This window comes from Oncorhynchus mykiss, chromosome 10, assembly GCF_013265735.2.
Source record: "Oncorhynchus mykiss isolate Arlee chromosome 10, USDA_OmykA_1.1, whole genome shotgun sequence".
Classification (NCBI taxonomy): domain Eukaryota; kingdom Metazoa; phylum Chordata; class Actinopteri; order Salmoniformes; family Salmonidae; genus Oncorhynchus; species Oncorhynchus mykiss.
This window is the reverse complement of record NC_048574.1, coordinates 79,073,201-79,100,310: the sequence shown is the minus strand read 5'-3', so window position 1 is coordinate 79,100,310 and position 27,110 is coordinate 79,073,201. Positions and strand designations below refer to the sequence as shown.

The window sequence follows — 27,110 nt, the reverse complement described above, 5'->3', positions numbered from 1 at the left end:
CAACCATTACCATGCCACAGACATTTCCCTGGTCAACCATTACCATGCCACAGACATTTCCCTGGTCAATCATTACCATTCCACAGTCATTTCCCTGCTCAACCATTACCATGCCACAGACATTTCCCTGGTCAACCATTACCATGCCACAGACATTTCCCTGGTCAACCATTACCACGCCACAGTCATGTCCCTGGTCAAACATTACCATTCCACAGACATTTCCCTGGTCAACCATTACCATTCCACAGACATGTCCCTGGTCTACAATGCCACAGACATTTCCCTGGTCAACCATTACCATGCCACAGTCATGTCCCTGGTCAAACATTACCATTCCACAGACATTTCCCTGGTCAACCATTACCTTGACAACAGACATTTCCCTGGTCAACCATTACCATGCCACAGACATGTCCCTGGTCCACTTATTTCCTGATGAAATCAGTCAATAAGATGGATTCTGTTGTTCCAAGATGCAGATCCATTCCACAGACATTTCTGCAGGTTTTTTTTTTTGCAGTGAGAATGTGTAGTGAGGTATTCTGCCAAAATGTATTTAGGCATATTAAAACACTTCAGTTTAACCCTGATCGCGAGTATCATCCTGTCAATTTACAGATACAATTACAAATACGAGTATGGCCATGTCACTGTACATAGATCTTTCTATTTTCATGTTCTACTGTGTTATTGACTACGTTTGTTTACGTGTAACTCTGTGTTGTTGTTGTTGTCGCATTGCTGTGCTTTATTCTTGGCCAGGTCGCAGTTGTAAATGAGAACTTGTTCCCAACTGGCCGACCTGGCTAAATAAAGGTAAAATAAAATAAACACCCTTGTAGCTACTACTGTGTCTTTGTTGACGTTGAAGTAGTAGGCTACTGTTTCTCCTCCGTATCTGTGGGTCGTATGCCACCCTGTGGTCGATGGTGGAGTCATATTTTACTGAGAGCAGAAAACAAGCGTGATGAAACTATTCCTACAACGTCTGGAACGCTACAAAACACCAGAAATAAGTGGTGTCTTTCGGTTGGCTGTGTGCACGAATGTGAATTCAGCATTTTGGTACATCGCCTACTTGTGTGTAACCAGACGGACATTTAGACAACAAATGCAATGTATATAGAATTTCTACCGTGTTGCTTGATGGGAAAATAGTCGGTCCGTGATATAATATAGTAAAACAAAATGTATTGCTTTTTCTTCGCCTTGTCCGCAACTGTATTCGTAAACGTCATTAAACCCTGTTCAATATGATGTGGTATTATCAGTAGTAGAAGTGGTAACCGTGAGTCAAACACCTTTGTCCTGGAAGGAGTGCTCCTCTACCAACGTGTACAACTCATACTTACCTGGCAAGGGAGACACCGTGATCACGAAGGCGGTTCACCCAGGGCGAGGCTCAGCCATTGCACTCCGGCTGTGCTGACCCCTGCGAATTGCGCTCTCCCCTGATCTTGATGTTAAAAATAATGGAGGAATGTGTTAAATTCGGAGTTCCATTGAGTTTCGTGTTGAGAAGGAGATTTTTTACTTATCAGATGAACAGACTGGGGTCTGTTTATAAGTCAACTAAAGGCCTCAGAGATACATGTCTGTCTTCTGATAACCCGGATGTGTGTGATATGTTATTGTAGCACTGGTGATTATGCCTGTCATGTCCTGATAATGTCAAGGAAAAGGCCTACTTGTGAATGGATCATTTTGTGCCCTCAGGACGTAATGTGGATTGAGGTATTTTATTTGCTAGATTATTAAATCATTTATAGGACAGTTTGTCATTTAAGACCACAGTAAATGTCAACCATTACCATGCCACAGTCATTGCCCTGGTCAACCATTACCACGCCACAGTCATGTCTCTGGTCAAACATTACCATTCCACAGACATTTCCCTGGTCAACCATGCCACAGACATTTCCCTGGTCAATCATTACCATTCCACAGGCATTTCCCTGGTCAACCATTACCATGCCACAGTCATGTCCCTGGTCAAACATTACCATGCCACAGACATTTCCCTGGTAAAGCATTACCATGACAACAGACATGTCCCTGGTCAACCATTACCATTCCACAGACATGTCCCCGGTCTACAATGCCACAGACATTTCCCTGGTCAACCATTACCATGCCACAGACATTTCCCTGGTCAACCATTACCATTCCACAGACATGTCCCTGGTCTACAATGCCACAGACATTTCCCTGGTCAACCATTACCACGCCACAGACATGTCCCTGGTCCACTTATTTCCTGACAAAATCTGTCAATAAGATGGATTCTGTTGTTCCAAGATGCAGATCCATTCCACAGACATTTCTGCAGGTTTTTTTTTTTTTTTTTGCAGTGAGAATGTGAAGTGAGGTATTCTGCCAAAATGTATTTAGGCATATTAAAACACTTCAGTTTAACCCTGATCGCGAGTATCATCCTGTCAATTTACAGATACAATTACAAATACGAGTATGGCCATGTCACTGTACATAGATCTTTCTATTTTCATGTTCTACTGTGTTATTGACTACGTTTGTTTACGTGTAACTCTGTGTTGTTGTTGTTGTCGCATTGCTGTGCTTTATTCTTGGCCAGGTCGCAGTTGTAAATGAGAACTTGTTCCCAACTGGCCGACCTGGCTAAATAAAGGTAAAATAAAATAAACACCCTTGTAGCTACTACTGTGTCTTTGTTGACGTTGAAGTAGTAGGCTACTGTTTCTCCTCCGTATCTGTGGGTCGTATGCCACCCTGTGGTCGATGGTGGAGTCATATTTTACTGAGAGCAGAAAACAAGCGTGATGAAACTATTCCTACAACGTCTGGAACGCTACAAAACACCAGAAATAAGTGGTGTCTTTCGGTTGGCTGTGTGCACGAATGTGAATTCAGCATTTTGGTACATCGCCTACTTGTGTGTAACCAGACGGACATTTAGACAACAAATGCAATGTATATAGAATTTCTACCGTGTTGCTTGATGGGAAAATAGTCGGTCCGTGATATAATATAGTAAAACAAAATGTATTGCTTTTTCTTCGCCTTGTCCGCAACTGTATTCGTAAACGTCATTAAACCCTGTTCAATATGATGTGGTATTATCAGTAGTAGAAGTGGTAACCGTGAGTCAAACACCTTTGTCCTGGAAGGAGTGCTCCTCTACCAACGTGTACAACTCATACTTACCTGGCAAGGGAGACACCGTGATCACGAAGGCGGTTCACCCAGGGCGAGGCTCAGCCATTGCACTCCGGCTGTGCTGACCCCTGCGAATTGCGCTCTCCCCTGATCTTGATGTTAAAAATAATGGAGGAATGTGTTAAATTCGGAGTTCCATTGAGTTTCGTGTTGAGAAGGAGATTTTTTACTTATCAGATGAACAGACTGGGGTCTGTTTATAAGTCAACTAAAGGCCTCAGAGATACATGTCTGTCTTCTGATAACCCGGATGTGTGTGATATGTTATTGTAGCACTGGTGATTATGCCTGTCATGTCCTGATAATGTCAAGGAAAAGGCCTACTTGTGAATGGATCATTTTGTGCCCTCAGGACGTAATGTGGATTGAGGTATTTTATTTGCTAGATTATTAAATCATTTATAGGACAGTTTGTCATTTAAGACCACAGTAAATGTCAACCATTACCATGCCACAGTCATTGCCCTGGTCAACCATTACCACGCCACAGTCATGTCTCTGGTCAAACATTACCATTCCACAGACATTTCCCTGGTCAACCATGCCACAGACATTTCCCTGGTCAATCATTACCATTCCACAGGCATTTCCCTGGTCAACCATTACCATGCCACAGTCATGTCCCTGGTCAAACATTACCATGCCACAGACATTTCCCTGGTAAAGCATTACCATGACAACAGACATGTCCCTGGTCAACCATTACCATTCCACAGACATGTCCCCGGTCTACAATGCCACAGACATTTCCCTGGTCAACCATTACCATGCCACAGACATTTCCCTGGTCAACCATTACCATTCCACAGACATGTCCCTGGTCTACAATGCCACAGACATTTCCCTGGTCAACCATTACCATGCCACAGACATTTCCCTGGTCAACCATTACCACGCCACAGACATGTCCTTGGTCCACTTATTTCCTGACAAAATCTGTCAATAAGATGGATTCTGTTGTTCCAAGATGCAGATCCATTCCACAGACATTTCTGCAGGTTTTTTTTTTTTTTTTTTGCAGTGAGAATGTGAAGTGAGGTATTCTGCCAAAATGTATTTAGGCATATTAAAACACTTCAGTTTAACCCTGATCGCGAGTATCATCCTGTCAATTTACAGATACAATTACAAATACGAGTATGGCCATGTCACTGTACATAAATCTTTCTATTTTCATGTTCTACTGTGTTATTGACTACGTTTGTTTACGTGTAACTCTGTGTTGTTGTTGTTGTCGCATTGCTGTGCTTTATTCTTGGCCAGGTCGCAGTTGTAAATGAGAACTTGTTCCCAACTGGCCGACCTGGCTAAATAAAGGTAAAATAAAATAAACACCCTTGTAGCTACTACTGTGTCTTTGTTGACGTTGAAGTAGTAGGCTACTGTTTCTCCTCCGTATCTGTGGGTCGTATGCCACCCTGTGGTCGATGGTGGAATCATATTTTACTGAGAGCAGAAAACAAGCGTGATGAAACTATTCCTACAACGTCTGGAACGCTACAAAACACCAGAAATAAGTGGTGTCTTTCGGTTGGCTGTGTGCACGAATGTGATTTCAGAATTTTGGTACATCGCCTACTTGTGTGTAACCAGACGGACATTTAGACAACAAATGCAATGTATATAGAATTTCTACCGTGTTGCTTGATGGGAAAATAGTCGGTCCGTGATATAATATAGTAAAACAAAATGTATTGCTTTTTCTTCGCCTTGTCCGCAACTGTATTCGTAAACGTCATTAAACCCTGTTCAATATGATGTGGTATTATCAGTAGTAGAAGTGGTAACCGTGAGTCAAACACCTTTGTCCTGGAAGGAGTGCTCCTCTACCAACGTGTACAACTCATACTTACCTGGCAAGGGAGACACCGTGATCACGAAGGCTGTTCACCCAGGGCGAGGTTGCTATTGCACTCCGGCTGTGCTGACCCCTGCGAATTTCTCAAATGTGGAAATCTCGATTGCATAATTTATGGTAGTGGGGGACTGCGTTCGCGCTCTCCCCTGATCTTGATGTTAAAAATAATGGAGGAATGTGTTAAATTCGGAGTTCTATTGAGTTTCGTGTTGAGAAGGAGATTTTTCACTTATCAGATGAATGACTGGGGTCTGTTTATAAGTCAACTAAAGGCCTCAGAGATACATTTCTGTCTTCTGATGACCCGGATGTGTGTGATATGTTATTGTAGCACTGGTGATTATGCCTGTCATGTCCTGATAATGTCAAGGAAAAGGCCTACTTGTGAATGGATCATTTTGTGCCCTCAGGACGTAATGTGGATTGAGGTATTTTATTTGCTAGATTATTAAATCATTTATAGGACAGTTTGTCATTTAAGACCACAGTAAATGTCAACCATTACCATGCCACAGTCATTGCCCTGGTCAACCATTACCATTCCACAGTCATTTCCCTGCTCAACCATTACCATGCCACAGACATTTCCCTGGTCAACCATTACCATGCCACAGACATTTCCCTGGTCAATCATTACCATGCCACAGACATTTCCCTGGTCAACCATTACCACGCCACAGACATGTCCCTGGTCCACTTATTTCCTGACAAAATCTGTCAATAAGATGGATTCTGTTGTTCCAAGATGCAGATCCATTCCACAGACATTTCTGCAGGTTTTTTTTTTTTTTTTGCAGTGAGAATGTGAAGTGAGGTATTCTGCCAAAATGTATTTAGGCATATTAAAACACTTCAGTTTAACCCTGATCGCGAGTATCATCCTGTCAATTTACAGATACAATTACAAATACGAGTATGGCCATGTCACTGTACATAAATCTTTCTATTTTCATGTTCTACTGTGTTATTGACTACGTTTGTTTACGTGTAACTCTGTGTTGTTGTTGTTGTCGCATTGCTGTGCTTTATTCTTGGCCAGGTCGCAGTTGTAAATGAGAACTTGTTCCCAACTGGCCGACCTGGCTAAATAAAGGTAAAATAAAATAAACACCCTTGTAGCTACTACTGTGTCTTTGTTGACGTTGAAGTAGTAGGCTACTGTTTCTCCTCCGTATCTGTGGGTCGTATGCCACCCTGTGGTCGATGGTGGAATCATATTTTACTGAGAGCAGAAAACAAGCGTGATGAAACTATTCCTACAACGTCTGGAACGCTACAAAACACCAGAAATAAGTGGTGTCTTTCGGTTGGCTGTGTGCACGAATGTGATTTCAGCATTTTGGTACATCGCCTACTTGTGTGTAACCAGACGGACATTTAGACAACAAATGCAATGTATATAGAATTTCTACCGTGTTGCTTGATGGGAAAATAGTCGGTCCGTGATATAATATAGTAAAACAAAATGTATTGCTTTTTCTTCGCCTTGTCCGCAACTGTATTCGTAAACGTCATTAAACCCTGTTCAATATGTTGTGGTATTATCAGTAGTAGAAGTGGTAACCGTGAGTCAAACACCTTTGTCCTGGAAGGAGTGCTCCTCTACCAACGTGTAAAACTCATACTTACCTGGTAAGGGAGACACCGTGATCACGAAGGCGGTTCACCCAGGGGGAGGCTCAGCCATTGCACTCCGGCTGTGCTGACCCCTGCGAATTTCTCAAATGTGGAAATCTCGATTGCATAATTTATGGTAGTGGGGGACTGCGTTCGCGCTCTCCCCTGATCTTGATGTTAAAAATAATGGAGGAATGTGTTAAATTCGGAGTTCTATTGAGTTTCGTGTTGAGAAGGAGATTTTTTACTTATCAGATGAACAGACTGGGGTCTGTTTATAAGTCATCTAAAGGCCTCAGAGATACATGTCTGTCTTCTGATAACCCGGATGTGTGTGATATGTTATTGTAGCACTGGTGATTATGCCTGTCATGTCCTGATAATGTCAAGGAAAAGGCCTACTTGTGAATGGATCATTTTGTGCCCTCAGGACGTAATGTGGATTGAGGTATTTTATTTGCTAGATTATTAAATCATTTATAGGACAGTTTGTCATTTAAGACCACAGTAAATGTCAACCATTACCATGCCACAGTCATTGCCCTGGTCAACCATTACCATTCCACAGTCATTTCCCTGCTCAACCATTACCATGCCACAGACATTTCCCTGGTCAACCATTACCATGCCACAGACATTTCCCTGGTCAATCATTACCATGCCACAGACATTTCCCTGGTCAACCATTACCATGCCACAGACATTTCCCTGGTCAACCATTACCACGCCACAGTCGTGTCCCTGGTCAAACATTACCATTCCACAGACATTTCCCTGGTCAACCATTACCATGCCACAGACATTTCCCTGGTCAACCATTACCATTCCACAGACATTTCCCTGGTCAACCATTACCATTCCACAGACATGTCCCTGGTCTACAATGCCACAGACATTTCCCTGGTCAACCATTACCATGCCACAGACATTTCCCTGGTCAACCATTACCACGCCACAGACATGTCCCTGGTCCACTTATTTCCTGACAAAATCTGTCAATAAGATGGATTCTGTTGTTCCAAGATGCAGATCCATTCCACAGACATTTCTGCAGGTTTTTTTTTTTTTTTTTGCAGTGAGAATGTGAAGTGAGGTATTCTGCCAAAATGTATTTAGGCATATTAAAACACTTCAGTTTAACCCTGATCGCGAGTATCATCCTGTCAATTTACAGATACAATTACAAATACGAGTATGGCCATGTCACTGTACATAAATCTTTCTATTTTCATGTTCTACTGTGTTATTGACTACGTTTGTTTACGTGTAACTCTGTGTTGTTGTTGTTGTCGCATTGCTGTGCTTTATTCTTGGCCAGGTCGCAGTTGTAAATGAGAACTTGTTCCCAACTGGCCGACCTGGCTAAATAAAGGTAAAATAAAATAAACACCCTTGTAGCTACTACTGTGTCTTTGTTGACGTTGAAGTAGTAGGCTACTGTTTCTCCTCCGTATCTGTGGGTCGTATGCCACCCTGTGGTCGATGGTGGAATCATATTTTACTGAGAGCAGAAAACAAGCGTGATGAAACTATTCCTACAACGTCTGGAACGCTACAAAACACCAGAAATAAGTGGTGTCTTTCGGTTGGCTGTGTGCACGAATGTGATTTCAGAATTTTGGTACATCGCCTACTTGTGTGTAACCAGACGGACATTTAGACAACAAATGCAATGTATATAGAATTTCTACCGTGTTGCTTGATGGGAAAATAGTCGGTCCGTGATATAATATAGTAAAACAAAATGTATTGCTTTTTCTTCGCCTTGTCCGCAACTGTATTCGTAAACGTCATTAAACCCTGTTCAATATGATGTGGTATTATCAGTAGTAGAAGTGGTAACCGTGAGTCAAACACCTTTGTCCTGGAAGGAGTGCTCCTCTACCAACGTGTACAACTCATACTTACCTGGCAAGGGAGACACCGTGATCACGAAGGCTGTTCACCCAGGGCGAGGTTGCTATTGCACTCCGGCTGTGCTGACCCCTGCGAATTTCTCAAATGTGGAAATCTCGATTGCATAATTTATGGTAGTGGGGGACTGCGTTCGCGCTCTCCCCTGATCTTGATGTTAAAAATAATGGAGGAATGTGTTAAATTCGGAGTTCTATTGAGTTTCGTGTTGAGAAGGAGATTTTTCACTTATCAGATGAATGACTGGGGTCTGTTTATAAGTCAACTAAAGGCCTCAGAGATACATTTCTGTCTTCTGATGACCCGGATGTGTGTGATATGTTATTGTAGCACTGGTGATTATGCCTGTCATGTCCTGATAATGTCAAGGAAAAGGCCTACTTGTGAATGGATCATTTTGTGCCCTCAGGACGTAATGTGGATTGAGGTATTTTATTTGCTAGATTATTAAATCATTTATAGGACAGTTTGTCATTTAAGACCACAGTAAATGTCAACCATTACCATGCCACAGTCATTGCCCTGGTCAACCATTACCATTCCACAGTCATTTCCCTGCTCAACCATTACCATGCCACAGACATTTCCCTGGTCAACCATTACCATGCCACAGACATTTCCCTGGTCAATCATTACCATGCCACAGACATTTCCCTGGTCAACCATTACCATGCCACAGACATTTCCCTGGTCAACCATTACCACGCCACAGTCATGTCTCTGGTCAAACATTACCATTCCACAGACATTTCCCTGGTCAACCATGCCACAGACATTTCCCTGGTCAATCATTACCATTCCACAGGCATTTCCCTGGTCAACCATTACCATGCCACAGTCATGTCCCTGGTCAAACATTACCATGCCACAGACATTTCCCTGGTAAAGCATTACCATGACAACAGACATGTCCCTGGTCAACCATTACCATTCCACAGACATTTCCCTGGTCAACCATTACCATTCCACAGACATGTCCCCGGTCTACAATGCCACAGACATTTCCCTGGTCAACCATTACCATGCCACAGACATTTCCCTGGTCAACCATTACCATTCCACAGACATGTCCCTGGTCTACAATGCCACAGACATTTCCCTGGTCAACCATTACCACGCCACAGACATGTCCCTGGTCCACTTATTTCCTGACAAAATCTGTCAATAAGATGGATTCTGTTGCTCCAAGATGCAGATCCATTCCACAGACATTTCTGCAGGTTTTTTTTTTTTTTTTGCAGTGAGAATGTGAAGTGAGGTATTCTGCCAAAATGTATTTAGGCATATTAAAACACTTCAGTTTAACCCTGATCGCGAGTATCATCCTGTCAATTTACAGATACAATTACAAATACGAGTATGGCCATGTCACTGTACATAAATCTTTCTATTTTCATGTTCTACTGTGTTATTGACTACGTTTGTTTACGTGTAACTCTGTGTTGTTGTTGTTGTCGCATTGCTGTGCTTTATTCTTGGCCAGGTCGCAGTTGTAAATGAGAACTTGTTCCCAACTGGCCGACCTGGCTAAATAAAGGTAAAATAAAATAAACACCCTTGTAGCTACTACTGTGTCTTTGTTGACGTTGAAGTAGTAGGCTACTGTTTCTCCTCCGTATCTGTGGGTCGTATGCCACCCTGTGGTCGATGGTGGAATCATATTTTACTGAGAGCAGAAAACAAGCGTGATGAAACTATTCCTACAACGTCTGGAACGCTACAAAACACCAGAAATAAGTGGTGTCTTTCGGTTGGCTGTGTGCACGAATGTGATTTCAGCATTTTGGTACATCGCCTACTTGTGTGTAACCAGACGGACATTTAGACAACAAATGCAATGTATATAGAATTTCTACCGTGTTGCTTGATGGGAAAATAGTCGGTCCGTGATATAATATAGTAAAACAAAATGTATTGCTTTTTCTTCGCCTTGTCCGCAACTGTATTCGTAAACGTCATTAAACCCTGTTCAATATGTTGTGGTATTATCAGTAGTAGAAGTGGTAACCGTGAGTCAAACACCTTTGTCCTGGAAGGAGTCCTCCTCTACCAACGTGTAAAACTCATACTTACCTGGTAAGGGAGACACCGTGATCACGAAGGCGGTTCACCCAGGGGGAGGCTCAGCCATTGCACTCCGGCTGTGCTGACCCCTGCGAATTTCTCAAATGTGGAAATCTCGATTGCATAATTTATGGTAGTGGGGGACTGCGTTCGCGCTCTCCCCTGATCTTGATGTTAAAAATAATGGAGGAATGTGTTAAATTCGGAGTTCTATTGAGTTTCGTGTTGAGAAGGAGATTTTTTACTTATCAGATGAACAGACTGGGGTCTGTTTATAAGTCATCTAAAGGCCTCAGAGATACATGTCTGTCTTCTGATAACCCGGATGTGTGTGATATGTTATTGTAGCACTGGTGATTATGCCTGTCATGTCCTGATAATGTCAAGGAAAAGGCCTACTTGTGAATGGATCATTTTGTGCCCTCAGGACGTAATGTGGATTGAGGTATTTTATTTGCTAGATTATTAAATCATTTATAGGACAGTTTGTCATTTAAGACCACAGTAAATGTCAACCATTACCATGCCACAGTCATTGCCCTGGTCAACCATTACCATTCCACAGTCATTTCCCTGCTCAACCATTACCATGCCACAGACATTTCCCTGGTCAACCATTACCATGCCACAGACATTTCCCTGGTCAATCATTACCATGCCACAGACATTTCCCTGGTCAACCATTACCATGCCACAGACATTTCCCTGGTCAACCATTACCACGCCACAGTCGTGTCCCTGGTCAAACATTACCATTCCACAGACATTTCCCTGGTCAACCATTACCATGCCACAGACATTTCCCTGGTCAACCATTACCATTCCACAGACATTTCCCTGGTCAACCATTACCATTCCACAGACATGTCCCTGGTCTACAATGCCACAGACATTTCCCTGGTCAACCATTACCATGCCACAGACATTTCCCTGGTCAACCATTACCACGCCACAGACATGTCCCTGGTCCACTTATTTCCTGACAAAATCTGTCAATAAGATGGATTCTGTTGTTCCAAGATGCAGATCCATTCCACAGACATTTCTGCAGGTTTTTTTTTTTTTTTTTGCAGTGAGAATGTGAAGTGAGGTATTCTGCCAAAATGTATTTAGGCATATTAAAACACTTCAGTTTAACCCTGATCGCGAGTATCATCCTGTCAATTTACAGATACAATTACAAATACGAGTATGGCCATGTCACTGTACATAAATCTTTCTATTTTCATGTTCTACTGTGTTATTGACTACGTTTGTTTACGTGTAACTCTGTGTTGTTGTTGTTGTCGCATTGCTGTGCTTTATTCTTGGCCAGGTCGCAGTTGTAAATGAGAACTTGTTCCCAACTGGCCGACCTGGCTAAATAAAGGTAAAATAAAATAAACACCCTTGTAGCTACTACTGTGTCTTTGTTGACGTTGAAGTAGTAGGCTACTGTTTCTCCTCCGTATCTGTGGGTCGTATGCCACCCTGTGGTCGATGGTGGAATCATATTTTACTGAGAGCAGAAAACAAGCGTGATGAAACTATTCCTACAACGTCTGGAACGCTACAAAACACCAGAAATAAGTGGTGTCTTTCGGTTGGCTGTGTGCACGAATGTGATTTCAGAATTTTGGTACATCGCCTACTTGTGTGTAACCAGACGGACATTTAGACAACAAATGCAATGTATATAGAATTTCTACCGTGTTGCTTGATGGGAAAATAGTCGGTCCGTGATATAATATAGTAAAACAAAATGTATTGCTTTTTCTTCGCCTTGTCCGCAACTGTATTCGTAAACGTCATTAAACCCTGTTCAATATGATGTGGTATTATCAGTAGTAGAAGTGGTAACCGTGAGTCAAACACCTTTGTCCTGGAAGGAGTGCTCCTCTACCAACGTGTACAACTCATACTTACCTGGCAAGGGAGACACCGTGATCACGAAGGCTGTTCACCCAGGGCGAGGTTGCTATTGCACTCCGGCTGTGCTGACCCCTGCGAATTTCTCAAATGTGGAAATCTCGATTGCATAATTTATGGTAGTGGGGGACTGCGTTCGCGCTCTCCCCTGATCTTGATGTTAAAAATAATGGAGGAATGTGTTAAATTCGGAGTTCTATTGAGTTTCGTGTTGAGAAGGAGATTTTTCACTTATCAGATGAATGACTGGGGTCTGTTTATAAGTCAACTAAAGGCCTCAGAGATACATTTCTGTCTTCTGATGACCCGGATGTGTGTGATATGTTATTGTAGCACTGGTGATTATGCCTGTCATGTCCTGATAATGTCAAGGAAAAGGCCTACTTGTGAATGGATCATTTTGTGCCCTCAGGACGTAATGTGGATTGAGGTATTTTATTTGCTAGATTATTAAATCATTTATAGGACAGTTTGTCATTTAAGACCACAGTAAATGTCAACCATTACCATGCCACAGTCATTGCCCTGGTCAACCATTACCATTCCACAGTCATTTCCCTGCTCAACCATTACCATGCCACAGACATTTCCCTGGTCAACCATTACCATGCCACAGACATTTCCCTGGTCAATCATTACCATGCCACAGACATTTCCCTGGTCAACCATTACCATGCCACAGACATTTCCCTGGTCAACCATTACCACGCCACAGTCATGTCTCTGGTCAAACATTACCATTCCACAGACATTTCCCTGGTCAACCATGCCACAGACATTTCCCTGGTCAATCATTACCATTCCACAGGCATTTCCCTGGTCAACCATTACCATGCCACAGTCATGTCCCTGGTCAAACATTACCATGCCACAGACATTTCCCTGGTAAAGCATTACCATGACAACAGACATGTCCCTGGTCAACCATTACCATTCCACAGACATTTCCCTGGTCAACCATTACCATTCCACAGACATGTCCCCGGTCTACAATGCCACAGACATTTCCCTGGTCAACCATTACCATGCCACAGACATTTCCCTGGTCAACCATTACCATTCCACAGACATGTCCCTGGTCTACAATGCCACAGACATTTCCCTGGTCAACCATTACCACGCCACAGACATGTCCCTGGTCCACTTATTTCCTGACAAAATCTGTCAATAAGATGGATTCTGTTGCTCCAAGATGCAGATCCATTCCACAGACATTTCTGCAGGTTTTTTTTTTTTTTTTGCAGTGAGAATGTGAAGTGAGGTATTCTGCCAAAATGTATTTAGGCATATTAAAACACTTCAGTTTAACCCTGATCGCGAGTATCATCCTGTCAATTTACAGATACAATTACAAATACGAGTATGGCCATGTCACTGTACATAAATCTTTCTATTTTCATGTTCTACTGTGTTATTGACTACGTTTGTTTACGTGTAACTCTGTGTTGTTGTTGTTGTCGCATTGCTGTGCTTTATTCTTGGCCAGGTCGCAGTTGTAAATGAGAACTTGTTCCCAACTGGCCGACCTGGCTAAATAAAGGTAAAATAAAATAAACACCCTTGTAGCTACTACTGTGTCTTTGTTGACGTTGAAGTAGTAGGCTACTGTTTCTCCTCCGTATCTGTGGGTCGTATGCCACCCTGTGGTCGATGGTGGAATCATATTTTACTGAGAGCAGAAAACAAGCGTGATGAAACTATTCCTACAACGTCTGGAACGCTACAAAACACCAGAAATAAGTGGTGTCTTTCGGTTGGCTGTGTGCACGAATGTGATTTCAGCATTTTGGTACATCGCCTACTTGTGTGTAACCAGACGGACATTTAGACAACAAATGCAATGTATATAGAATTTCTACCGTGTTGCTTGATGGGAAAATAGTCGGTCCGTGATATAATATAGTAAAACAAAATGTATTGCTTTTTCTTCGCCTTGTCCGCAACTGTATTCGTAAACGTCATTAAACCCTGTTCAATATGTTGTGGTATTATCAGTAGTAGAAGTGGTAACCGTGAGTCAAACACCTTTGTCCTGGAAGGAGTCCTCCTCTACCAACGTGTAAAACTCATACTTACCTGGTAAGGGAGACACCGTGATCACGAAGGCGGTTCACCCAGGGGGAGGCTCAGCCATTGCACTCCGGCTGTGCTGACCCCTGCGAATTTCTCAAATGTGGAAATCTCGATTGCATAATTTATGGTAGTGGGGGACTGCGTTCGCGCTCTCCCCTGATCTTGATGTTAAAAATAATGGAGGAATGTGTTAAATTCGGAGTTCTATTGAGTTTCGTGTTGAGAAGGAGATTTTTTACTTATCAGATGAACAGACTGGGGTCTGTTTATAAGTCATCTAAAGGCCTCAGAGATACATGTCTGTCTTCTGATAACCCGGATGTGTGTGATATGTTATTGTAGCACTGGTGATTATGCCTGTCATGTCCTGATAATGTCAAGGAAAAGGCCTACTTGTGAATGGATCATTTTGTGCCCTCAGGACGTAATGTGGATTGAGGTATTTTATTTGCTAGATTATTAAATCATTTATAGGACAGTTTGTCATTTAAGACCACAGTAAATGTCAACCATTACCATGCCACAGTCATTGCCCTGGTCAACCATTACCATTCCACAGTCATTTCCCTGCTCAACCATTACCATGCCACAGACATTTCCCTGGTCAACCATTACCATGCCACAGACATTTCCCTGGTCAATCATTACCATGCCACAGACATTTCCCTGGTCAACCATTACCATGCCACAGACATTTCCCTGGTCAACCATTACCACGCCACAGTCGTGTCCCTGGTCAAACATTACCATTCCACAGACATTTCCCTGGTCAACCATTACCATGCCACAGACATTTCCCTGGTCAACCATTACCATTCCACAGACATTTCCCTGGTCAACCATTACCATTCCACAGACATGTCCCTGGTCTACAATGCCACAGACATTTCCCTGGTCAACCATTACCATGCCACAGACATTTCCCTGGTCAACCATTACCACGCCACAGACATGTCCCTGGTCCACTTATTTCCTGACAAAATCTGTCAATAAGATGGATTCTGTTGTTCCAAGATGCAGATCCATTCCACAGACATTTCTGCAGGTATTTTTTTTTTTTTTTGCAGTGAGAATGTGAAGTGAGGTATTCTGCCAAAATGTATTTAGGCATATTAAAACACTTCAGTTTAACCCTGATCGCGAGTATCATCCTGTCAATTTACAGATACAATTACAAATACGAGTATGGCCATGTCACTGTACATAAATCTTTCTATTTTCATGTTCTACTGTGTTATTGACTACGTTTGTTTACGTGTAACTCTGTGTTGTTGTTGTTGTCGCATTGCTGTGCTTTATTCTTGGCCAGGTCGCAGTTGTAAATGAGAACTTGTTCCCAACTGGCCGACCTGGCTAAATAAAGGTAAAATAAAATAAACACCCTTGTAGCTACTACTGTGTCTTTGTTGACGTTGAAGTAGTAGGCTACTGTTTCTCCTCCGTATCTGTGGGTCGTATGCCACCCTGTGGTCGATGGTGGAATCATATTTTACTGAGAGCAGAAAACAAGCGTGATGAAACTATTCCTACAACGTCTGGAACGCTACAAAACACCAGAAATAAGTGGTGTCTTTCGGTTGGCTGTGTGCACGAATGTGATTTCAGCATTTTGGTACATCGCCTACTTGTGTGTAACCAGACGGACATTTAGACAACAAATGCAATGTATATAGAATTTCTACCGTGTTGCTTGATGGGAAAATAGTCGGTCCGTGATATAATATAGTAAAACAAAATGTATTGCTTTTTCTTCGCCTTGTCCGCAACTGTATTCGTAAACGTCATTAAACCCTGTTCAATATGATGTGGTATTATCAGTAGTAGAAGTGGTAACCGTGAATCAAACACCTTTGTCCTGGAAGGAGTGCTCCTCTACCAACGTGTACAACTCATACTTACCTGGCAAGGGAGACACCGTGATCACGAAGGCTGTTCACCCAGGGCGAGGTTGCTATTGCACTCCGGCTGTGCTGACCCCTGCGAATTTCTCAAATGTGGAAATCTCGATTGCATAATTTATGGTAGTGGGGGACTGCGTTCGCGCTCTCCCCTGATCTTGATGTTAAAAATAATGGAGGAATGTGTTAAATTCGGAGTTCTATTGAGTTTCGTGTTGAGAAGGAGATTTTTCACTTATCAGATGAATGACTGGGGTCTGTTTATAAGTCAACTAAAGGCCTCAGAGATACATTTCTGTCTTCTGATGACCCGGATGTGTGTGATATGTTATTGTAGCACTGGTGATTATGCCTGTCATGTCCTGATAATGTCAAGGAAAAGGCCTACTTGTGAATGGATCATTTTGTGCCCTCAGGACGTAATGTGGATTGAGGTATTTTATTTGCTAGATTATTAAATCATTTATAGGACAGTTTGTCATTTAAGACCACAGTAAATGTCAACCATTACCATGCCACAGTCATTGCCCTGGTCAACCATTACCATTCCACAGTCATTTCCCTGCTCAACCATTACCATGCCACAGACATTTCCCTGGTCAACCATTACCATGCCACAGACATTTCCCTGGTCAATCATTACCATGCCACAGACATTTCCCTGGTCAACCATTACCATGCCACAGACATTTCCCTGGTCAACCATTACCACGCCACAGTCATGTCTCTGGTCAAACATTACCATTCCACAGACATTTCCCTGGTCAACCATGCCACAGACATTTCCCTGGTCAATCATTACCATTCCACAGGCATTTCCCTGGTCAACCATTACCATGCCACAGTCATGTCCCTGGTCAAACATTACCATGCCACAGACATTTCCCTGGTAAAGCATTACCATGACAACAGACATGTCCCTGGTCAACCATTACCATTCCACAGACATTTCCCTGGTCAACCATTACCATTCCACAGACATGTCCCCGGTCTACAATGCCACAGACATTTCCCTGGTCAACCATTACCATGCCACAGACATTTCCCTGGTCAACCATTACCATTCCACAGACATGTCCCTGGTCTACAATGCCACAGACATTTCCCTGGTCAACCATTACCACGCCACAGACATGTCCCTGGTCCACTTATTTCCTGACAAAATCTGTCAATAAGATGGATTCTGTTGTTCCAAGATGCAGATCCATTCCACAGACATTTCCCTGGTCAACCATTCCACAGACATTTCCCTGGTCAACCATTCCACAGACATTTCTGCAGGTTTTTTTTTTTTTTTTGCAGTGAGAATGTGAAGTGAGGTATTCTGCCAAAATGTATTTAGGCATATTAAAACACTTCAGTTTAACCCTGATCTCGAGTATCATCCTGTCAATTTACAGATACAATTACAAATACGAGTATGGCCATGTCACTGTACATAAATCTTTCTATTTTCATGTTCTACTGTGTTATTGACTACGTTTGTTTACGTGTAACTCTGTGTTGTTGTTGTTGTCGCATTGCTGTGCTTTATTCTTGGCCAGGTCGCAGTTGTAAATGAGAACTTGTTCCCAACTGGCCGACCTGGCTAAATAAAGGTAAAATAAAATAAACACCCTTGTAGCTACTACTGTGTCTTTGTTGACGTTGAAGTAGTAGGCTACTGTTTCTCCTCCGTATCTGTGGGTCGTATGCCACCCTGTGGTCGATGGTGGAATCATATTTTACTGAGAGCAGAAAACAAGCGTGATGAAACTATTCCTACAACGTCTGGAACGCTACAAAACACCAGAAATAAGTGGTGTCTTTCGGTTGGCTGTGTGCACGAATGTGATTTCAGCATTTTGGTACATCGCCTACTTGTGTGTAACCAGACGGACATTTAGACAACAAATGCAATGTATATAGAATTTCTACCGTGTTGCTTGATGGGAAAATAGTCGGTCCGTGATATAATATAGTAAAACAAAATGTATTGCTTTTTCTTCGCCTTGTCCGCAACTGTATTCGTAAACGTCATTAAACCCTGTTCAATATGTTGTGGTATTATCAGTAGTAGAAGTGGTAACCGTGAGTCAAACACCTTTGTCCTGGAAGGAGTGCTCCTCTACCAACGTGTAAAACTCATACTTACCTGGTAAGGGAGACACCGTGATCACGAAGGCGGTTCACCCAGGGGGAGGCTCAGCCATTGCACTCCGGCTGTGCTGACCCCTGCGAATTTCTCAAATGTGGAAATCTCGATTGCATAATTTATGGTAGTGGGGGACTGCGTTCGCGCTCTCCCCTGATCTTGATGTTAAAAATAATGGAGGAATTTGTTAAATTCGGAGTTCTTATTGAGTTTCGTGTTGAGAAGGAGATTTTTCACTTATCAGATGAATGACTGGGGTCTGTTTATAAGTCAACTAAAGGCCTCAGAGATACATTTCTGTCTTCTGATAACCCGGATATGTGTGATATGTTATTGTAGCACTGGTGATTATGCCTGTCATGTCCTGATATAATGTCAAGGAAAAGGCCTACTTGTGAATGGATCATTTTGTGCCCTCAGGACGTAATGTGGATTGAGGTATTTTATTTGCTAGATTATTAAATCATTTATAGGACAGTTTGTCATTTAAGACCACAGTAAATGTCAACCATTACCATGCCACAGTCATTGCCCTGGTCAACCATTACCATTCCACAGTCATTTCCCTGCTCAACCATTACCATGCCACAGACATTTCCCTGGTCAACCATTACCATGCCACAGACATTTCCCTGGTCAACCATTACCACGCCACAGTCATGTCCCTGGTCAAACATTACCATTCCACAGACATTTCCCTGGTCAACCATGCCACAGACATTGCCCTGGTCAACCATTACCATTCCACAGTCATTTCCCTGCTCAACCATTACCATGCCACAGACATTTCCCTGGTCAACCATTGCCATGCCACAGACATTTCCCTGGTCAATCATTACCATGCCACAGACAAATCTCGATTGCATAATTTCTGGTAGTGGGGGACTGCGTTCGCGCTCTCCCCTGATCTTGATGTTAAAAATAATGGAGGAACAGATATATACTGTTCTGAGTTTGAAGAGTTCTGTTTTGCGTCGGAAGAGGTTTATCAACAGTTCAATTTTCTAATCAGATGTTACAATGTAGGATCTATTTAAAAGCTGAAAGAGACCATTTGTCTTCTGATAACCCCAATGTATGAGATCTGTTATTGTTGCACCGGTCATTAATGCCTGTCCATGCAACCACACTTTGATAAAGCATTTACAATCATCGAGAATGACACAAAAAGTACGTTTGAAAACACATTTCTATTGTGGTCCTCTTAAATGTTTTTCGAGTCATAGTATGCCTCGGCTCCATATAACACAGCACAAAGGACAGGAGGACATTGTCGTAGCGTAGAGCCTTACCTACTGACATGGACCAATATAATTGTTTATTTTCCATCATTAGTCAACTCTAGACATTATTTAAATGTCGACGAGTTTCTGTGGTAGTTCGTTCCACTCAACAGCGCAGGTAAATTAAAAGGTGTTCTTACCAGATAGACTCTTCCATTTAGGACAGGAGGTATCAGAGTCTCTGGCTAAGGGGCTTTATTGTGTGTACAGCTGTAATATAAGTTAAATAATTAGATGGGTACCTGGGGGCTAATCTAATCTAACAATTCCACAACAAGAATAATAAATAATTCACCCAAATCTAAGTTAAACGGAACAAATAAAAATATATGCATATAAAGATATGGATGAGCGACGACCGAGCGGCAAGATGCAATAGATGGTATAAAATACAGTATATACATATGAGATGAGCGACGACCGAGCGGCAAGATGCAATAGATGGTATAAAATACAGTATATACATATGAGATGAGTGATGCAAGATATGTAAACATTATTAAACTGGCATTATTAAAGTGACTAGTCAACCATTTATTAAAGTGGCCAATGATTTCAAGTCTGTATGTCTACCAGGAGGGGGCAGTGTGACAACCAGGTTTGGCTGAATGACTCTAGACCAGTGGTTCCCAACCTGTGGTCCGTGTGGGTGGTGCAAGTGATCTGCAATTATTTTTAGATTCTAGTATTTTATTATTTAAAAAATTATAACAGTATGGAGTATTAATGGTATTATAAGCAATTTTACGTTATTTTTCACAATGAAAATAGTTTATCATAATAATAATAATAATAGGCCTGTACAGGCCTAAATACATTCACATCTATTAACAGAATTTAACCATCAATATATTTGATGTGGAAAAATATCAGCGACTCCGTGAATGGTGGTCCTCAAGACCTTTTGACGGTGATTTGATGATCTCCAGAATGGGAAAGTTTGGGAACCGCTGAGCTAGACAGTCACATCTGTGGGGTAACATGATAGGATGGGAATCGCTGAGCTAGACAGTCACATCTGTGAGGTAACATGATAGGATGGGAACCGCTGAGCTAGACAGTCACATCTGTCTGGTAACATGATAGGATGGGAATCGCTGAGCTAGACAGTCACATCTGTGAGGTAACATGATAGGATGGGAACCGCTGAGCTAGACAGTCACATCTGTCTGGTAACATGATAGGATGGGAACCGCTGAGCTAGACAGTCACATCTGTGAGGTAACATGATAGGATGGGTAACCAATGATATACAATGATTCTGCAGACCCAATACGGACTGATTAGAATGTACAGTATATGATGTTACATTGAACTAATCACAGTAATCAGAGAACCAACTCACATAGATACATACAGACAGAACACATTCCTTCCTTACATGTATTCCATGTATTTGACAGGGATTCTTCACATCAATAAACACTTCTGTAAATGTACCAGATTTTTCCACATAGACACACCCTGTGTTTTAATGAAATCAACTATAGGTCTATGCACTGAGCTTGTCTGATGCTTTAAGCGCACTGTTTCGACGAAAATAATTAAGACACACAAATGACTCAAGAGGGAGCCAGAGATCAAGATAATCAGAAGACAAGATGTCATCAAGGCAAAGGGTGGCTACTTTGAAGAATCTAAAATATAGACCAGGGCCCATTTTGATTTGTTTAACACTTTTTGGGTTACTACATTATTCCATATGTGTTATTTCACAGTTTTTATGTCTTCACTAGTATTCTACAATGTAGAAAATAGCAAAAAAAATAAAGAAACTGACAAACCAAATGACTAACGTTTGACTGGGACTGTATATAATTCATATTTACAAGACATTCAGTACCAATCAAAATAACCCTACATCAGGACTCTCCCTACTTTTAACCACCTTCTCTGTTGTCATTTCTCAATCTCTTTTTACTGTTAAACACTCAGTCTTGAGTCTCTGTCTGTCCCAAATGGTACTCTATTCCCTATGTAGTGCACAACTTTAGACCAGAGCCCTATTCCCTATATAGTGCACTACTTTAGACCAGGACCCTATTCCCTATATAGTGCACTACTTTTGACCAGGGCCCTATTCCCTATGTAGTGCAATACTTTGGACCAGGACCCTATTCCCTATGTAGTGCACTACTTTAGACCAGGGCCCATAGGGCTCTGTATAGGGAATAGGATGCCATTTGGGACAGCTTTGGCTGATCAGTAAAGGTCGATGGTCATGTAAAGGTCGATGGAGATAGAGGAATATGTAGAATTAAAACGGGACGGCCAATCCTACTCCTGGAGAGATACTACTGGCCGTGCAGGCTTTTGCTCTGACCCTGCTCTAACACCTGCTGTAACACCTGATTCTACTAATCAGTCTAATCAGAACCTTGACTGGCAGAATGAGGTGTGTTAGAGCAGGGCTGAAGCAAAAGCCTGCAGACCCAGTAGCTCTCTGGAGCCAAGACCACTTAGGTTCATACGGCATAAACTAGATTTCTGATTGGTTTACCGGCCATCAATTAGCTTTCTGATTGGTTACTTCACATACAGTTGAAGTCGGAAGTTTACATACACCTTAGCCAAATACATTTAAACTCAGTTTTTCACAATTCCTGACATTTAATCCCTGTAAAAATTCCCTGTCTTAGGTCAGTTAGGATCACCACTTTATTTTAAGAATGTGAAATGTCAGAATAATAGTAAAGATAATGATTTATTTCAGCTTTTATTTATTTCATCACATTCCCAGTGGGTCAGAAGTTTACATACACTCAATTAGTATTTGGTAGCATTTCCTTTAAATTGTTTAACTTGGGTCAAACGTTTCAGGTAGCCTTCCACAAGCTTCCCACAATAAGTTGGGTGAATTTTGGCCCATTCCTCCTGACAGAGCTGGTGTAACTGAGTCAGGTTTTTAGGCCTCCTTGCTCACGCATGCTTTTTCAGTTCTGCCCACAAATTTTCTAGGTCAGGGCTTTGTGATGGCCACTCCAATACCTTGACTTTGTTGTCCTTAAGCCATTTTGCCACAACTTTGGAAGTATGCTTGGGGTCATTGTCCATTTGGAAGACCCATTTGTGACCAAGCTTTAACTTCCCGACTGATGTCTTGAGTGACGATCTAGGATCAGGTATGTTTGAATAGGAGTGTTACTATCTATTCTACCATTAGGTTGGTACCCCAACACTGTTACTGTCCATTCTACCATTAGGTTGGTACCCCAACACTGTTACTATCCATTCTAACATTAGGTTGGTACCCCAACACTGTTACTATCCCTTCTACCATTAGGTTGGTACCCCAACACTGTTGATCTGAAGCTGTGAACAGACAGTGGTCCAGCTCCCCAAGAAGGTTGATCATCCTGGAACACGACTCAGTTCCTTTTCTCAACACCATGTCGATGATGTCACGTGCCTTCTCTGCCCTCTCAGCGATCACCTTCACTGACTCCATTTCATCCTGGTTGATGACTGTGTGTTGCAGGAGTCCGTCCAGCAGACCATCCAGGACAGGTCCTGATACTCGTTTGACAAACTCTGTCCGTACAGAAAGCAGCTGGTGCTCTGGAGAACCAGTCAGACTGCTCTCAGCCGGACCTCCTGCCCCCGACACAGCACCTGAGAGAGTCAGGTTACAAAATAACTACATTTGTACATTTACATTTCAGTCATTTAGAAGCAGACTCCTAAAATAACAAGTATTGAGAAAACATTATATTTTACAATAATGACCTGAACATACCACATATTCACATTTAGGTACGGTTTCACAGACATAGAAAAACAGTCTGAGGCATTCAGAACCAGGCTAATCTACATCAAGTCCTGGAGGAGATGTCATTGGGACATTCAGAACCAGGCTAATCTACATCAAGTCCTGGAGGAGATGTCATTGGGACATTCAGAACCAGGCTAATCTACATCAAATCCCGGAGGAGATGTCATTGGGACATTCAGAACCAGGCTAATCTACATCAAGTCCCGGAGGAGATGTAATTGGGACATTCAGAACCAGGCTAATCTACATCAAGTCCTGGAGGAGATGTCATTGGGGCATTCAGAACCAGGCTAATCTACATCAAGTCCTGGAGGAGATGTCATTGGGACATTCAGAACCAGGCTAATCTACATCAAGTCCTGGAGGAGATGTCATTGGGACATTCAGAACCAGGCTAATCTACATCAAGTCCTGGAGGAGATGTCATTGGGACATTCAGAACCAGGCTAATCTCCATCAAGTCCTGGAGGAGATGTCATTGGGACATTCAGAACCAGGCTAATCTCCATCAAGTCCTGGAGGAGATGTCATTGGGACATTCAGAACCAGGCTAATCTACATCAAGTCCTGGAGGAGATGTCATTGGGGCATTCAGAACCAGGCTAATCTATATCAAGTCCTGGAGGAGATGTCATTGGGATATTCAGAACCAGGTTAATCTCCATCAAGACCTGGAGGAGATGTCATTGGGTCATTCAGAACCAGGCTAATCTACATCAAGTCCTGGAGGAGATGTCATTGGGACATTCAGAACCAGGCTAATCTATATCAAGTCCTGGAGGAGATGTCATTGGGTCATTCAGAACCAGGCTAATCTACATCAAGTCCTGGAGGAGATGTCATTGGGACATTCAGAACCAGGCTAATCTACATCAAGTCCTGGAGGAGATGTCATTGGGGCATTCAGAACCAGGCTAATCTACATCAAGTCCTGGAGGAGATGTCATTGTTCTTGAAGACAGTCTTTTACTAATCTGCACTAGTCCAGGTCCTACAGTAAACCATGTTGACTGGCCCTCAAGTCATTGGTTTGTACAGAGCATTCAGAAAGTATTCAGACCCCTTGACTTTTTCCACATTTTGTTACGTTACAGACTTGTTTTCCCTCATCAATCTACACACAACACCCCATAATGACATCACAATACCCCATAATGACATCACAACACCCCATAATGACATCACAACACCCCATAATGACATCACAATACCCCATAATGACAAAGTGAAAACAGGTTTTTGCAAATATACTAAATATAAACAGAAACACCCGTATTTACATACGTACTCAGACCCTTTGCTGTGAGACTCCAAATTGAGCTCAGGTGCATCCTGTTTCCATTGATCATCCTTGAGATGTTTCTACAACTTGATTGGAGTCCACCTGTGGTAAATTCAATTGATTGGACGTGATTTGGAAAGGCACACACCTGTCTATATAAAATGTCCCACAGTTGACAGTGCATGTCGGAGCAAAAACCAAGCCATGAGGTCAAAGGAATTATCAGTAGAGCGCCGAGACAGGATTGTGTTGAGGTACAGATCTGGGGAAGGGTACCAAAACATTTATGCTGCATTGAAGGTCCCCAAGAACACAGTGGCCTCCATCATTCTGAAATGGAAGGAGTTTGGAACCAAGACTCTTCATAGAGCTGGCCACCCGGCCAAACTGACCAATCGGGGGAGAAGGGCCTTAGTCAGGGAGGTGACCAAGAACCCGATTGTCACTCTGACAGAGCTCCATAGTTACTCTGTGGAGATGGGAGAACCTTCTAGAAGGACAACCATCTCTGCAGCACTCCACCAATCAGGCCTTTATGGTAGAGAGGTCAAACGGAAGCCACTCCTCAGTAAAAGGCACATGACAGCCCGCTTGGAGTTTGCCAAAAGGCACTTAAATGATATGATGTTATGATGAAACCAAGATTGAACTCTGTTTTTTTTATTTGCAAAAATTTCTGTTTTTGCTTTGTGTTGATGAGGTAAAAAAACAACATTTTAGAACAAGGCTGTAAAAAAATGTGGAAAAAGTCAAGGGGTCTGAATACTTTCTGAATGCATTGTAACTCATGTTTACTTACTTGTTGAACAGGTGTCAGTGATGTATTCATCTGAAAGATAAACAAAAATGAGGTTATATCACTCTAAATAGCATCTGGTACTAAAGTACAAAGTGATGATTGACCAGCTGTCAGAGCAGCTCACAGATCACTGCACCTGTACATAGCCAATCTGCAAATAGCCCATCCAACTACCTCATCCCCATACTGTATTTATTTATTTATCTTGCTCCTTTGCACCCCCAGTATCTCTACTTGTACATTCATCTTCTGCACATCTACCATTCCAGTGTTTAATTGCTATATTGTAATTACTTCGCCACTCTGGCCTATTTATTGCCTTTAACTCCCTTATCCTACCTCATTTGCACTCACTGTATACAGACCTTTCTACTGTATTATTGACTGTATGTTTGTTTACTCCATGTGTAACACTGTGTTGTTTGTTTGTGTCAAACTGCTTTGTTTTATCTTGGCCAGGTCACAGATGTAAACGAGAACTTGTTCTCAACTAGCTTACCTGGTTAAATAAAGGTGAAATAATTGGCATGTGCTCCTACCTCGTGATACTTTTTCTTTCCATACTGTCCTCTCATCATCACTGAATAACTCCATCTCAATGTCAATCCCTGTCATTTTCACAACCGCCCTGAAAAAGCTTGGTGTGGTGTCTCTGACCCCATAACAACAGCTAGTCTACCTAGTTGGATCCCCTGACCCCATAACAACAGCTAGTCTACCTGGTTGGATCCCCTGACCCCATAACAACAGCTAGTCTACCTGGTTGGATCCCCTGACTCCATAACAACAGCTAGTCTACCTGGTTGGATCCCCTGACTCCATAACAACAGCTAGTCTACCTGGTTGGATCCCCTGACTCCATAACAACAGCTAGTCTACCTGGTTGGATCCCCATAATCTGACCCCATAACAACAGCTAGTCTACCTAGTTGGATCCCCTGACCCAATAACAACAGCTAGTCTACCTGGTTGGATCCCCTGACCCCATAACAACAGCTAGTCTATCTGGTTGGATCCCCATAATCTGACCCCATAACAACAGCTAGTCTACCTGGTTGGATCCCCTGACCCCATAACAACAGCTAGTCTACCTGGTTGGATCCCCTGACTCCATAACAACAGCTAGTCTACCTGGTTGGATCCCCTGACTCCATAACAACAGCTAGTCTACCTGGTTGGATCCCCTGACTCCATAACAACAGCTAGTCTACCTGGTTGGATCCCCTGACTCCATAACAACAGCTAGTCTACATGGGCTCCACACACAACAAAAATACATTACAGACATCTACTTTACATGGAAAGACGGT

General features: G+C 42.4%; 10 non-coding genes and 1 pseudogene across 10 annotated transcripts; all 11 read left to right on the top strand.

The window, feature by feature from the left end:
* Window positions 1-1,347: 1,347 nt before the first annotated feature.
* LOC118937035 lies at window positions 1,348-1,509 on the top strand. Its single transcript, XR_005034439.1, has one exon. It is a non-coding gene; the product is annotated as a U1 spliceosomal RNA (small nuclear RNA).
* Window positions 1,510-3,178: 1,669 nt separating this feature from the next.
* Window positions 3,179-3,340, top strand: LOC118937034. The gene has a single exon (XR_005034438.1). It is a non-coding gene; the product is annotated as a U1 spliceosomal RNA (small nuclear RNA).
* A 1,703-nt stretch (window positions 3,341-5,043) lies between these two features.
* LOC118937014 lies at window positions 5,044-5,205 on the top strand. Its single transcript, XR_005034435.1, has one exon. It is a non-coding gene; the product is annotated as a U1 spliceosomal RNA (small nuclear RNA).
* Window positions 5,206-6,677: 1,472 nt separating this feature from the next.
* LOC118936975 lies at window positions 6,678-6,841 on the top strand. Its single transcript, XR_005034400.1, has one exon. It is a non-coding gene; the product is annotated as a U1 spliceosomal RNA (small nuclear RNA).
* A 1,732-nt stretch (window positions 6,842-8,573) lies between these two features.
* LOC118937013 lies at window positions 8,574-8,735 on the top strand. Its single transcript, XR_005034434.1, has one exon. It is a non-coding gene; the product is annotated as a U1 spliceosomal RNA (small nuclear RNA).
* A 1,917-nt stretch (window positions 8,736-10,652) lies between these two features.
* Window positions 10,653-10,816, top strand: LOC118936974. The gene has a single exon (XR_005034399.1). It is a non-coding gene; the product is annotated as a U1 spliceosomal RNA (small nuclear RNA).
* A 1,732-nt stretch (window positions 10,817-12,548) lies between these two features.
* On the top strand, window positions 12,549-12,710 carry LOC118937012. Its single transcript, XR_005034433.1, has one exon. It is a non-coding gene; the product is annotated as a U1 spliceosomal RNA (small nuclear RNA).
* Window positions 12,711-14,627: 1,917 nt separating this feature from the next.
* On the top strand, window positions 14,628-14,791 carry LOC118936973. Its single transcript, XR_005034398.1, has one exon. It is a non-coding gene; the product is annotated as a U1 spliceosomal RNA (small nuclear RNA).
* Window positions 14,792-16,523: 1,732 nt separating this feature from the next.
* Window positions 16,524-16,685, top strand: LOC118937011. Its single transcript, XR_005034432.1, has one exon. It is a non-coding gene; the product is annotated as a U1 spliceosomal RNA (small nuclear RNA).
* A 1,971-nt stretch (window positions 16,686-18,656) lies between these two features.
* On the top strand, window positions 18,657-18,820 carry LOC118936972. The gene has a single exon (XR_005034397.1). It is a non-coding gene; the product is annotated as a U1 spliceosomal RNA (small nuclear RNA).
* Window positions 18,821-19,480: 660 nt separating this feature from the next.
* Window positions 19,481-19,570, top strand: LOC118937053 (annotated as a pseudogene).
* Window positions 19,571-27,110: the final 7,540 nt, after the last annotated feature.